At 46.1% G+C, this 11,502-nt stretch overlaps 1 protein-coding gene across 1 annotated transcript in view; it reads right to left on the bottom strand.

Moving 5' to 3' along the window:
• Positions 1-11,502, bottom strand: part of LOC306931517 (inactive tyrosine-protein kinase 7-like) — a gene marked incomplete at its 5' end in the record, with an annotated part of 90,982 nt that overhangs the window by 78,684 nt on the left and 796 nt on the right.

The raw sequence follows: 11,502 nt of genomic DNA on the forward strand, positions 1-11,502 counted from the left end.
GCAAAGAACCCAAAGAGCTGCTCCATCTCATGAGTTTCCATGTTCGCAGGAACAAGGCTTGTTGGCGCTAAAACCCATCGATAACATACAGTACAGGAACAAGGCTCGTTGGCGCTAAAACCGATCGATAACATACAGTACAGGAACAAGGCTCGTTGGCGCTAAAACCCATCGATAACATACAGTACAGGAACAAGGCTCGTTGGCGCTAAAACCCATCGATAATATACAGTACAGGAACAAGGCTCGTTGGCGCTAAAACCCATCGATAATATACAGTACAGGAACAAGGCTCGTTGGCGCTAAAACCGATCGATAATACACAGTACAGGAACAAGGCGTGTTGGCGCTAAAACCGATCGATAACATACAGTACAGGAACAAGGCGTGTTGGCGCTAAAACCGATCGATAACATACAGTACAGGAACAAGGCTCGTTGGCGCTAAAACCGATCGATAACGTACAGTACAGGAACAAGTCGTGTTGGCGCTATAACCGATCGTTAATATACAGTACAGGAACAAGGCTAGTTGGCGCTAAAACCGATCGTTAATATACAGTACAGGAACAAGGCTAGTTGGCGCTAAAACCGATCGTTAATATACAGTACAGGAACAAGGCTAGTTGGCGCTAAAACCGATCGATAACATACAGCACACGTTACCTGCAAAGAGCCCAACTGGAGGGATAGACTAATGCACTCGGATGAATAGCGATCGCCATGCAATATTAATACTACTACATTTCAAGGCAGCTCGCATTACACTGGATTTTCAACCTCTCGGGGTGTCGAGAAGTTGGGGAGTGACTGACAGCAAGTGGGTGAAAAAGGGAGAGTGAAAGTGCTGAGAGACGCTAGAATGTCAACACAGAGAGGTATTGGGCTTTACTGCTCGCTGAAGTGCAGGCACCCATTAAGCCCAGCTCTGCTGCCTGTCTGTCTGTAGCTCTATCTGGCTGTCAGGCCGCAGGAGTGCTTTTGAAAGTCAGCCTGACAGACAGAACCAGCGTTAATGGGCTCATCAGCAGCAACCTGTCCTGCATCGCCTCCTCTCCTCTCTCCTCCTCTCCTCTCCTCTCCTCTCCTCTCCTCTCCTCTCCTCTCCTCTCCTCTCCTCTCCTCTCCTCTCCTCTCCTCTCCCCTCCCCTCCCCTCCCCTCCGATCCCCACTTTTCCGATCTCCCACCTTCTTCAAATATCTGTCGTCTGTACTCGCCAACAGTGACGGCTGAATTTCATCACATTGCAAACCCCATTATCAGCAGATGCCTGAAGAAGGTCTTTGGGGCGACTCACACGGTCGCAACAGATTGATGTATGCTTGTTGTATACAAAGGGTGTGATACATCTTGCCCCAATGCATTGTCAATGGGAGTCACATGGTTTGACACAACATTTGTGTTGTATGAGGGGGAGGGGGGCAGTCGAAACACAGCCTAAAGCCATACAACAGCTTGTAGTCCAAAATGTTGTATCAAACCATGTGACTTCCATTGGAAATGCATTGGGGCGGCCATGACACTTACATCTTGCTTACACCTAGCGTGCATCAATGTTGTATGCTAGATCGAAAGGTGTGAGTGAGGCCTTTGAACGAAACGTTGCCAATAAAGTTCGTATTGCAAGTGCAGACGATGTGCGGGTCTTTGTGCACTTCATGTGCATTTTTCTGATCACACTGCAAACAAAAAGCTGCGAAAGACAAAAAAAGTATGGCAGGCAATAAGAGTATGTGTGCACTGGCATGCACGTTATGTACAGTAGCAGGCATCATCATCATCAGCAACGCAGACACTGATGTTGAGACAGGAGAAAGCTGTACAAGAGGCGGGCGGGGCGGATATTGCCACGATTAACCCATTCTGGGCGGGAACCCCTTTTGGTGTTAGCATTATGTTATGCTTTAGCTATTGAAAAATAGCAGATCTACAAGCTCATAGCGTGCCACCGAATGGCGCGCTACGAGCTTGTAGGTCTGCTATTTTAGAAAAATCGAAGAACGACTGACATAGAAACATAGCTTTTTCAGAAAACTGTCAAATGGGTTAATAATCATGATTATCGTTGCTGACAATATTGTCAACAATCGCAGCTTTAAATGTCATCCCTTGGAAACAGTTTTCAGTAGGTCTAATAAATCAGGTCATAACAGAGCAGTGGGGGGGTTTTACATTTTTGGCGGGCAAAAACTAAATGAACATTTATTCAAAAGACTAAAACTAAAAATATATATATTGCTGTCGAAATCAACACTGCTGCAACATGATGTCCAGCACATCACCGCCACCGCCGCAGGGCGGTAGAGTGGCCGCAAGGTTGCCAGCTCAAACCCGGGCTCCCCCAGAGTTAGTGTCAAAGTGTCCTTGAGCAAGACACTGAACCCCTAATTGCTCCCGATGTGTTGGTTGGTGCCTTGCATGGTTTCCGCTGCCATCGGTGTATGAATGTGTGTGTGAATGGGTGAATGTAATGCACATCTATGTAAAGCGCCTTGGATAAAGGCACTATATAAATGCACCATTTAACATCACACACTGCTGTGGAGACAGCAAGCTGATGCTATCTCTGGGAGTCATCACTGGGTGAGTGACAACACACTAACTTACTACATGTACTAACAGCACATGTACAGAAATGACTCCCACTCAACAGATGCACACATATGCCCGTATTAACATAGACGTGTCCGACTCAAATGAACACACACACACACACACACACACACACACACACACACACACACACACACACACACACACACACACACACACACACACACACACACACACACACACACACACACACACACACACACACACACACACACACACACACACACACACACACACACACACACACACACACACACACACACACACACACACACACACGGCTGTGAGATCTCAAATAGCCCCCATCATGAATGTGCTTTATTATCATGCGCTCAATGGAGCAAATCTAAGCAACACAACTGCTCTGAAAGACATTTCAGAGTGTGGTGGACGTGTCATAATGATCTAACCCGACTCCGCCAGATGGCGGCAGTATCGAGTTCACCAGTTCCCTCCTCCTCCTCCTCCTACCTTGATCTGGTCTCTCTCTAGTTCCCTCCTCCTACCTTGATCTGGTCTCTCTCAAGGTCCCTCCTTCTACCTTGATCTGGTCTCTCTCAAGGTCCCTCCTCCTACCTTGATCTGGTCTCTCTCAAGGTCCCTCCTTCTACCTTGATCTGGTCTCTCTCAAGGTCCCTCCTCCTACCTTGATCTGGTCTCTCTCAAGGTCCCTCCTTCTACCTTGATCTGGTCTCTCTCAAGGTCCCTCCTTCTACCTTGATCTGGTCTCTCTCAAGGTCCCTCCTCCTACCTTGATCTGGTCTCTCTCAAGGTCCCTCCTTCTACCTTGATCTGGTCTCTCTCTAGTTCCCTCCTCCTACCTTATCTGGTCTCTCTCAAGGTCCCTCCTCCTACCTTGATCTGGTCTCTCTCAAGGTCCCTCCTTCTACCTTGATCTGGTCTCTCTCTAGTTCCCTCCTCCTACCTTATCTGGTCTCTCTCAAGGTCCCTCCTCCTACCTTGATCTGGTCTCTCTCAAGGTCCCTCCTACCTTGATCTGGTCTCTCTCTAGTTCCCTCCTCCTACCTTGATCTGGTCTCTCTCAAGGTCCCTCCTTCTACCTTGATCTGGTCTCTCTCAAGGTCCCTCCTCCTACCTTGATCTGGTCTCTCTCAAGGTCCCTCCTTCTACCTTGATCTGGTCTCTCTCAAGGTCCCTCCTTCTACCTTGATCTGGTCTCTCTCAAGGTCCCTCCTCCTACCTTGATCTGGTCTCTCTCAAGGTCCCTCCTTCTACCTTGATCTGGTCTCTCTCTAGTTCCCTCCTCCTACCTTATCTGGTCTCTCTCAAGGTCCCTCCTCCTACCTTGATCTGGTCTCTCTCAAGGTCCCTCCTTCTACCTTGATCTGGTCTCTCTCTAGTTCCCTCCTCCTACCTTATCTGGTCTCTCTCAAGGTCCATCCTCCTACCTTGATCTGGTCTCTCTCTAGTTCCCTCCTCCTACCTTGATCTGGTCTCTCTCAAGCAGAAACCATGACAACCGGGAGCAGCGGGACACAAATCTGATATCTCCATCCATAATAATTTGGAGTTGTAGTTCTTGTTGTTTAGTTCTTGTGTTTACATTTGCGCTGTGGCACAGCTGCAATACGTCACCAGTCTCTCGTTGATCCCGCCTATAGCGGCCACATATCGCTCTGATCAGATTTTGTTCGGAGTACATCGTCTCTGCCCGAGAGAGACCAGATGGGAGCAGGAGGAGGAACTCACTGCTGCCACCCGCTGGCGGAGTCAGGTGAATAATGATCCCATACGTTGGGGAAATTCAACTTCACCCAGCTGCTGGCTGCTCAGATGGTCATGATGTCGCTATAGGGATATGTCTGTCGCAGACAGTTATTATATAGTGGTCTAATCGCAATTATTTGAGATAATCGCGATTATTCCCGCATAATCGCCACAGTTTCCATTTTCAAAGAAATTCCAAAAATTGGAAACACTCAAGTAAAGTACAAATACCTCTAAATTGTACTTAAATACAGTGCTTAAGTAAATGGAATTAGTTTCTTTCCACCACTGACCCAATTCAACGTCAACATTGCCTGTTCCACGACAGAGATCCATGATGCTGCTAGGCTAGTCACTGTGAGCCATCCGTCTTCATCCTCCTCTGCCACTTCTCTGTGAAGACGACATGATCGCACCGCCAATCAGTGCCTCCCCCTCCCCTCCCTCCCTTAAAATCTACGTGACCCAATTATGGATAAAAGCAAGCAGGACTCCGGATAACATCTCTCTTCTCTTTGCTCAAACGCAAACACTGATAACTAACTGAGACTTCAAAGGAACACAAAAAAAGGGAGGGGGGGTGTGTGTGTGTGTGTGGGGGGGGGGGGGGGGGTGTGGGGGGGAGGGAGGGACCTGGCAGAGTCTCAATTAAGAGTGTCACTGATTGGTTTATTCGTTAATAACTTCAAGGGGTTCACATAAGATCTGAAGAAAAAGTGAACTGTGATTTGAACGCGGGATATCAAACAACTTATTTAGTCAATGTCAAGTAAAAGAATACAAAATAATAAAAGGAGGTGTAGGCGGAAGTTATAAAGGGTTTAAAAAGGAGGGGGTGGTGGATTCATTAGTTTTGGATGCATGCCACATTCAGATTGCTATTATCCTGAATGAGGGGGGGGGGGGGCTTCTACCGGTGGGAGGAAGCTGGAGTGCTGTGACGCAGGTAATAATGAGGTCATCTTTCCCAAAGCACTCCATTACAGGCAGGAGAGAGTGGGCTAGCAGAGAGGATAGATAAATAAATAATAACCATAATAAAATCTATGTCCTGAGCAATTCAAAGTAATCACCACGGATTGAAGATTAGCATTCCTAAAATGTGTGGTGTGTGTGTGTGTGTGTGTGTGGTGTGTGGTGTGTGGTGTGTGTGTGTGTGTGTGTGTGTGTGTGTGGGGAAACATTTCTTCCTACGACTTGGATGGCAACTGAATGATTTGAGGCATTTTGTTCCAAAAATGTGTTTTGCAAAAAACCCCATGTTGGTGGCGCTATAACAGGCCAATGTGAAAAGGGTGGGATATATTCCTCAGCCTAGTAGGAAAGTCTGTGAAAGATTTCACGTAAATTGCACGCTGCGTTCATAATTTGAGGCTTTTTGTTCAAAACAGGCCAATCCTGCAAACTTTGAAAGCCAATGTTATCCAATTAGGATGGAATATGAAATATCGGACAGATCCGTCTTGAACACATGACTATAGAGACAGTGTGTAACGATTTGTGGGATTTTTGGACAGATTCTGGAGTAGTAATATCAAAAACTGTGTTTTCCAAAAGTCGGCCTCCTGGTGGCGCTATAACAGGCCGTTCTGGAAAATGTGGGGCAGAGGTTTATCGTTGGCATCCAGGGAGTGTGTGTGCAAAATGTGGCATCGACCGGGTTAACGGTGCCGGAGATTAGCTGTACACAGACGGACGGAAGGACGCACAGACTCACACACACACACACACACGGACGGAGTGCAAAACATGCCCTCTCCCCAGCATGCCTTCGGCCTGGTGGAGACAATTATAGAAACGTTGGAGTGTGTATGTAGTGGCTGCAACAGACGGACAGTATCTTGTCTGAGTGAGACTTTGTTTAGAGGAGAAACTGAATGGCTCAAGTGTTTGCAGACCGAGATAAATTGAGGAGGGAATCCAAGGAAAAGATTCTGTGACCACACCAGCACCTCCTGACTGAACTCTCATGGTCTGTAAGTGTGTGCGAGTGTGTGTGTGTGTGTGTGTGTGTGTGAGAGAGAGAGAGAGAGAGAGAGCATGCGTTTGCTCCAGCTTCCCAGTGACTGAACCACTGAACCAGCATCACAGGCAGGCCCCTTAAGAAACAATTGGCAGAGTCCTCTAAAAAAAGACAACCGTGTTTATAGGTTTACGCGGAGGCTAGAAAAACGAAAACTGGACATTTTATACCAAGTTGGAGACCACACATTACACTCCATGTAACGAGACTACGATACAATAGCAACACTGTTTATAGTTAATCTTCGTTGGCTTAGTAAAAAATCTTAGATGCTGATGTCACGCATTCTTAAAGTTTGTTCTGCATAACACGCATTTTCATGCCTCTCCGATTTTCCTGGTCAGTATTTTTAGAGAGCAGCGAGAGAGAGCGTGTCAGCAAAACGTCTGGCATCTGGAACCCGACTAACGGGGTGAATTAGACTTGTGCACAGAGCAGAACTGCAGGCCGCGGCCCAAACAAAGAGGTCAGGTTACCTTATTTAACCCAATCTGGACTGAGGTCGATAAAAAAAAAGGCTTCTAAATCCTAAAAAAAAAATCTGAAAAACCCATGTTTCTATGTCAGTGGTGCTCAACCTTTTTCATGTCAAGGACCCCCAGAATTATCTCTATTGGGCCACGGACCCCCATCTCAAAATATGTAGTTCCAGGGACCCCCCAGAAGCAAATATTTTAGTTAAAAATGTTCGCTCTGAAATATATATTCAATGATTTGCGCCACATTTTAACGACTTTTCAAAAATAGCAGACCTACAAGCTCGTAGCGCGCCACTCGGTGGCGCGCTATGAGCTTGTAGATCTGCTATTTTTCAATAGCTAAAGCATAACATAATGCTAACACCAAAAGGGGTTCCCGCACAAAATGGGTTAACTCGACAGCGCGAGACGTTAAACAGGATGGAGAGAACCGACCAAAGTAGTCTTTGTCATGTGATGTCGGTAACAGTTTGACCAGTGCTGGAAAAAAAGTACTCCAATGTTTTACTTAGGTAAAAGTATCAATACTGCAATATAGATATATATATACTCTGTTGCAAGTAAAAGTCTGGAATTCAACATTTACTCGAGTAAAAGTACAAAAGCAGTGGCATCTAAATGTACTTAGCAGAATGTCCCAGTTCAAGTTTTCAAATGTATAAAAAATCTTTTGGAAATAGTAGCAGATCTACAAGCTCACAATGCATCGCGACACATTGTGAGCTTGTAGATCTGCCATTTACAAATGGCCAAAATGTATATAGGGCTGAAGTGGTCAATGTGTGTTTTGTAATAATAATCAAAATCTACAAAGTAACTAGTATCTAAAGTTGTAAAATAATTGTCAGAAATGTAGTAAGTAAAAGTACTGAAAATTGTATAGTAATGTACAAATACCTCAAAATTGTACTTAAGTAAATGCACTTAGTTACTTTCCTTTCCACCACTGAGTTTGACCCCCCGGAGACTGTGACTGCTGTGGCATTCCTGGTGAGCTGAACATGATGGCTGCATCTGTGTATTATACTTAACCCCTTTTGGGCGGGTGTTAGCATTATGTTATGCTTTAGCTATTGAAAAGAACGACTGACATAGAAACATAGCTTTTTCAGAAAACTGTCAGGATTTAGAAGACATTTTTAGAATCTGATCTCAGGTCAAAACGGGTTAAGTGTTGCACAAAAACTATTGATGTTTCATGGGAGGTCGGAGGTCATGACATGTAATAGCAAAATGGAACAGTTGGCTCTCTTCCCCATGACGTCATGTATTAAATCCTACTAGTACCTCCTTCTGTTTGACAGCTAAACAGAAACAAATCGCAGAGCAGAACTCTGAAATCCCCCGGCTTGTGGGTGGTTCTTCTAGTGACGTGTTAGAAGCTAAATATCTCTGCTGTCAGGTAGAAACCACCTAACTACAAAATGTTCATTTTTCCAGGAAATTAAGATAACCTTACGTTTTGAAAACAAAGCAATACAGCCTCATCAAAGTTGCTGTTGTGACTTTGTATATTGTCAATTACTTGCATGAGAGGGGGAGAGGTGGTGGAGTTAGCTGCTTTAGCAGACAGTTTGAGGGTCCAATGGAGTTTTTTTTTACTACTTTCCATTGGTTAAAACATTTTCGAATCAACACACAGACGTAAACGGGGTTCAATAGCACTGATCTATGCAAAAATCTAAACCCTAAAAAATGTTAGTTAGAAGGTTTCCTCCCGACAGAAACACAATTATGACACATTCCGGCACACGGCGGTCGAAGACACACCAGGCGGGAGGTCGTGGTGACTTTGACTTCCAAGTTCAAACACTAAGAAGAAGAAGCACGAACTTGAAGAGCAAGATGGAAGCACCTCCCCGCCTGAAAATCATGATTGAATGAAATCGAACAAATGCAGAACAAGCATTAGTGTCTGCCGTCCACTCATTCATCCCATTATATCCTATAATCCCATTAAGTCTCAACTCTATGTGGCCAAGCGGGCATACATTAGAAAACCACATCTTGATGGAAATTTCCACTCCTAAATGTAATTGAAAATCATGTTCAAAGGGGTATGGGAGAAACCCGGGTGCCTTTTTATTTTGCCTGTGCTGCTGTTATGCAGAGACTGAATTCAATCACTGCTATTATTGCACCAGGTAATTGCAATTGTGTGTGTGTGTGTGTGTGTGTGTGTGTGTCTGGGGGGGGTCAATGAGATCACCAGGGCATATCTATGATTGCACCAAGTCTCTGTACGTCTATAATCCACGTAACTCGAGAACCGTTCGCCCCATTGACTTCAAATTCGACACACGCGTTCCACACCCCCACAGGGAGTGCAGTGCCCGGTGTCGAGTCCGTCGGATAGCCGGTTGTCCAGAAACAGCACAAAAGCCTCCGCCCGGGATCTGGACCTGATCATCCCTATATCTCCATATATGGAGCTGGCCTGTTCTGACATCATTCTGACATCTGCATAGACTCCATATTTGGGCATGGCTGACAAAGAAAGAACTCCAAATATGGGCATAAAAGGGACACAGACAGAACTAGAAATCTCTGTCGAGGTGCCAACAACTACTGTAGGCCATTCATGGCCTACTTGTGCGCAAGCAGAGCGTGCAAGTAGTTGCCAAGTGCTGCAGACCTCTACGAACTTAGTACCTTAGTTAAGTCACCGTCGTCAACAGCCAATAAGGGACCTTTTAGCCACCCAACATTGAAACATACCTTAACGCACGCACGCACGCACGCACACAGGCGCGTGCACAAACACACACACACACACACAGACACACACACACACACAGTCACACACACACGCCAGCCATGAGGCATCCACAGAGCTCCTCCCGATACCGATTTTGACAGCTCGGGTAATTAGCGCTCTCGTCATGAACATCAGACAGAAAACAGTGGTAATACCTGTGGGTTGTTTTGAAGTGTTTAAGTGAAATAAAACGTCCCTGGCAAAGCACGTACATGTACTTGACTTTTCCGACATACAGCAAGCATGTAAACTTTTTTTTCCCCTCGACGAGGCCACATTAAACCGCTCTCTCTTATCTCTCCTAACGAGCTGCTGCCACCTGCCCGCACACCTTGGAAGGACGAAGTATAACCACCCCCCCAGGTGGTCTGCTGCGTTAACACAAAGCAAATGGAAAATGAAGACATTTCACACAACAGTGTGGGCTGGGCAGGGGGGTGGGGGTGGGGGGTGAGCCCTCAGCCATAAATCTCTTAATAAGAGTTACGTGAAGGGGGTCTCCGACATCAAAGTGTTTGCCGGAGCACCGCGCCCCACCCAGATGCTTTTCTTCCGCGAGAGCTTTAATGGGGCCACCCAATCTAGGCTATTACGGCCTCATTACGGTGTCCCGTGGGGGGAGGGGGGATTGGGGGGACAGTTTGGGGGGAGAGGGGAATTGGGGTTCCCATTGGGTTCAGTATGTTAGGTTGACGTCCATTTTCATGACGAGAAACATTTCTCCCTTTGGAATTCGTTTTACCATCATGTCAGCTGTCACCCACTTCACTATCCCATTTTGGGAAGAAAAGTCAGTTTTAGCCTTAGTTCACTTTCATCATCGCAAAGTGGGTGCAATACTTCAGGGTCATGTTTGTAATTTATTGACCGTTTGGTATTCATATAATATTGTCTACACTACAGAGGCAAATATGCCAACTCTGTGGCAGATGAAGCTACATGACAAATCCATCAGGATTCCTCAGGACGAGAGCAGAGCTGCACTTCTCACCACTTCCTACTTCCATCCCTCTCTTCCAGCGGGCTTCGTACAGTAGCTGTCATGCCATATCTAAAATAGAGACGTCTCTGAGACCTGCCAGCCCTTTTACTCCACTGTCAACACCCACTCATAAGGGCCAAGTGTTGAAACACAGGCAGCCTCTAAAGCTCTCCATATCGCACGCATGCTTGGAGCACATCTAGCCCATTCTGGGCGGGAACCCCTTTTTTTTCTTTTTTTTTTTAATGTTTTTTTTTTGGCTTTCGCCTTTATTTTATATATTTTATGGAGGGACAGACAGTAGGCTGACAGGAAATGGGGAGAGAGATGGGGGGGGAAGACATGCAATAAAGGCCGTCGGGATCGGGAGTCGAACCCGCGGCACACTGCCAGACTGGATTACCAGCCAAGGTGCCTGGACCACTGAGCCATGGCCCAGGCCTCGGGAACCCCTTTTGATGTTAGCATTATGTTATGCTTTAGCTATTGAAAAATCACACCCGTGTGAACTGAGTGGTGCAAGGTCTTATATAGGCTGATCAGCTGTGGTCTGACGTAATGTCAGTGACCATAGCAACCATGCTCACCCGTACAGGCACAAACACACACACGGGTACTAACAAAGCCAGTTGTTGGAGTGGTTTGCACCACTCAAACAAATAGCAGATCTTGTAGGTCTGCTATTTTTGAAAAGTCGAAGAACGACATTTGTAGAATCTGATCTCAGGTCAAAATGGGCTAGAGAGAACAGAACACAAGCCGTCGACGACCAGGGAGAGACGGAGAGAAAAGAGAGGGAGGATGACCGGGTTATACAATCTCCATCTAGAACACCGTTTCCCAAACAGTGGGTCGGAACCCATTTGTATGGGGTTTGAATTATTAGGCCTATCGTTTCAAAACATGCCCAGAAAACATT

The sequence above is a fragment of the Electrona antarctica genome (assembly GCF_951216825.1).
Source record: "Electrona antarctica genome assembly, chromosome: 10".
In the NCBI taxonomy this organism is placed as follows: domain Eukaryota; kingdom Metazoa; phylum Chordata; class Actinopteri; order Myctophiformes; family Myctophidae; genus Electrona; species Electrona antarctica.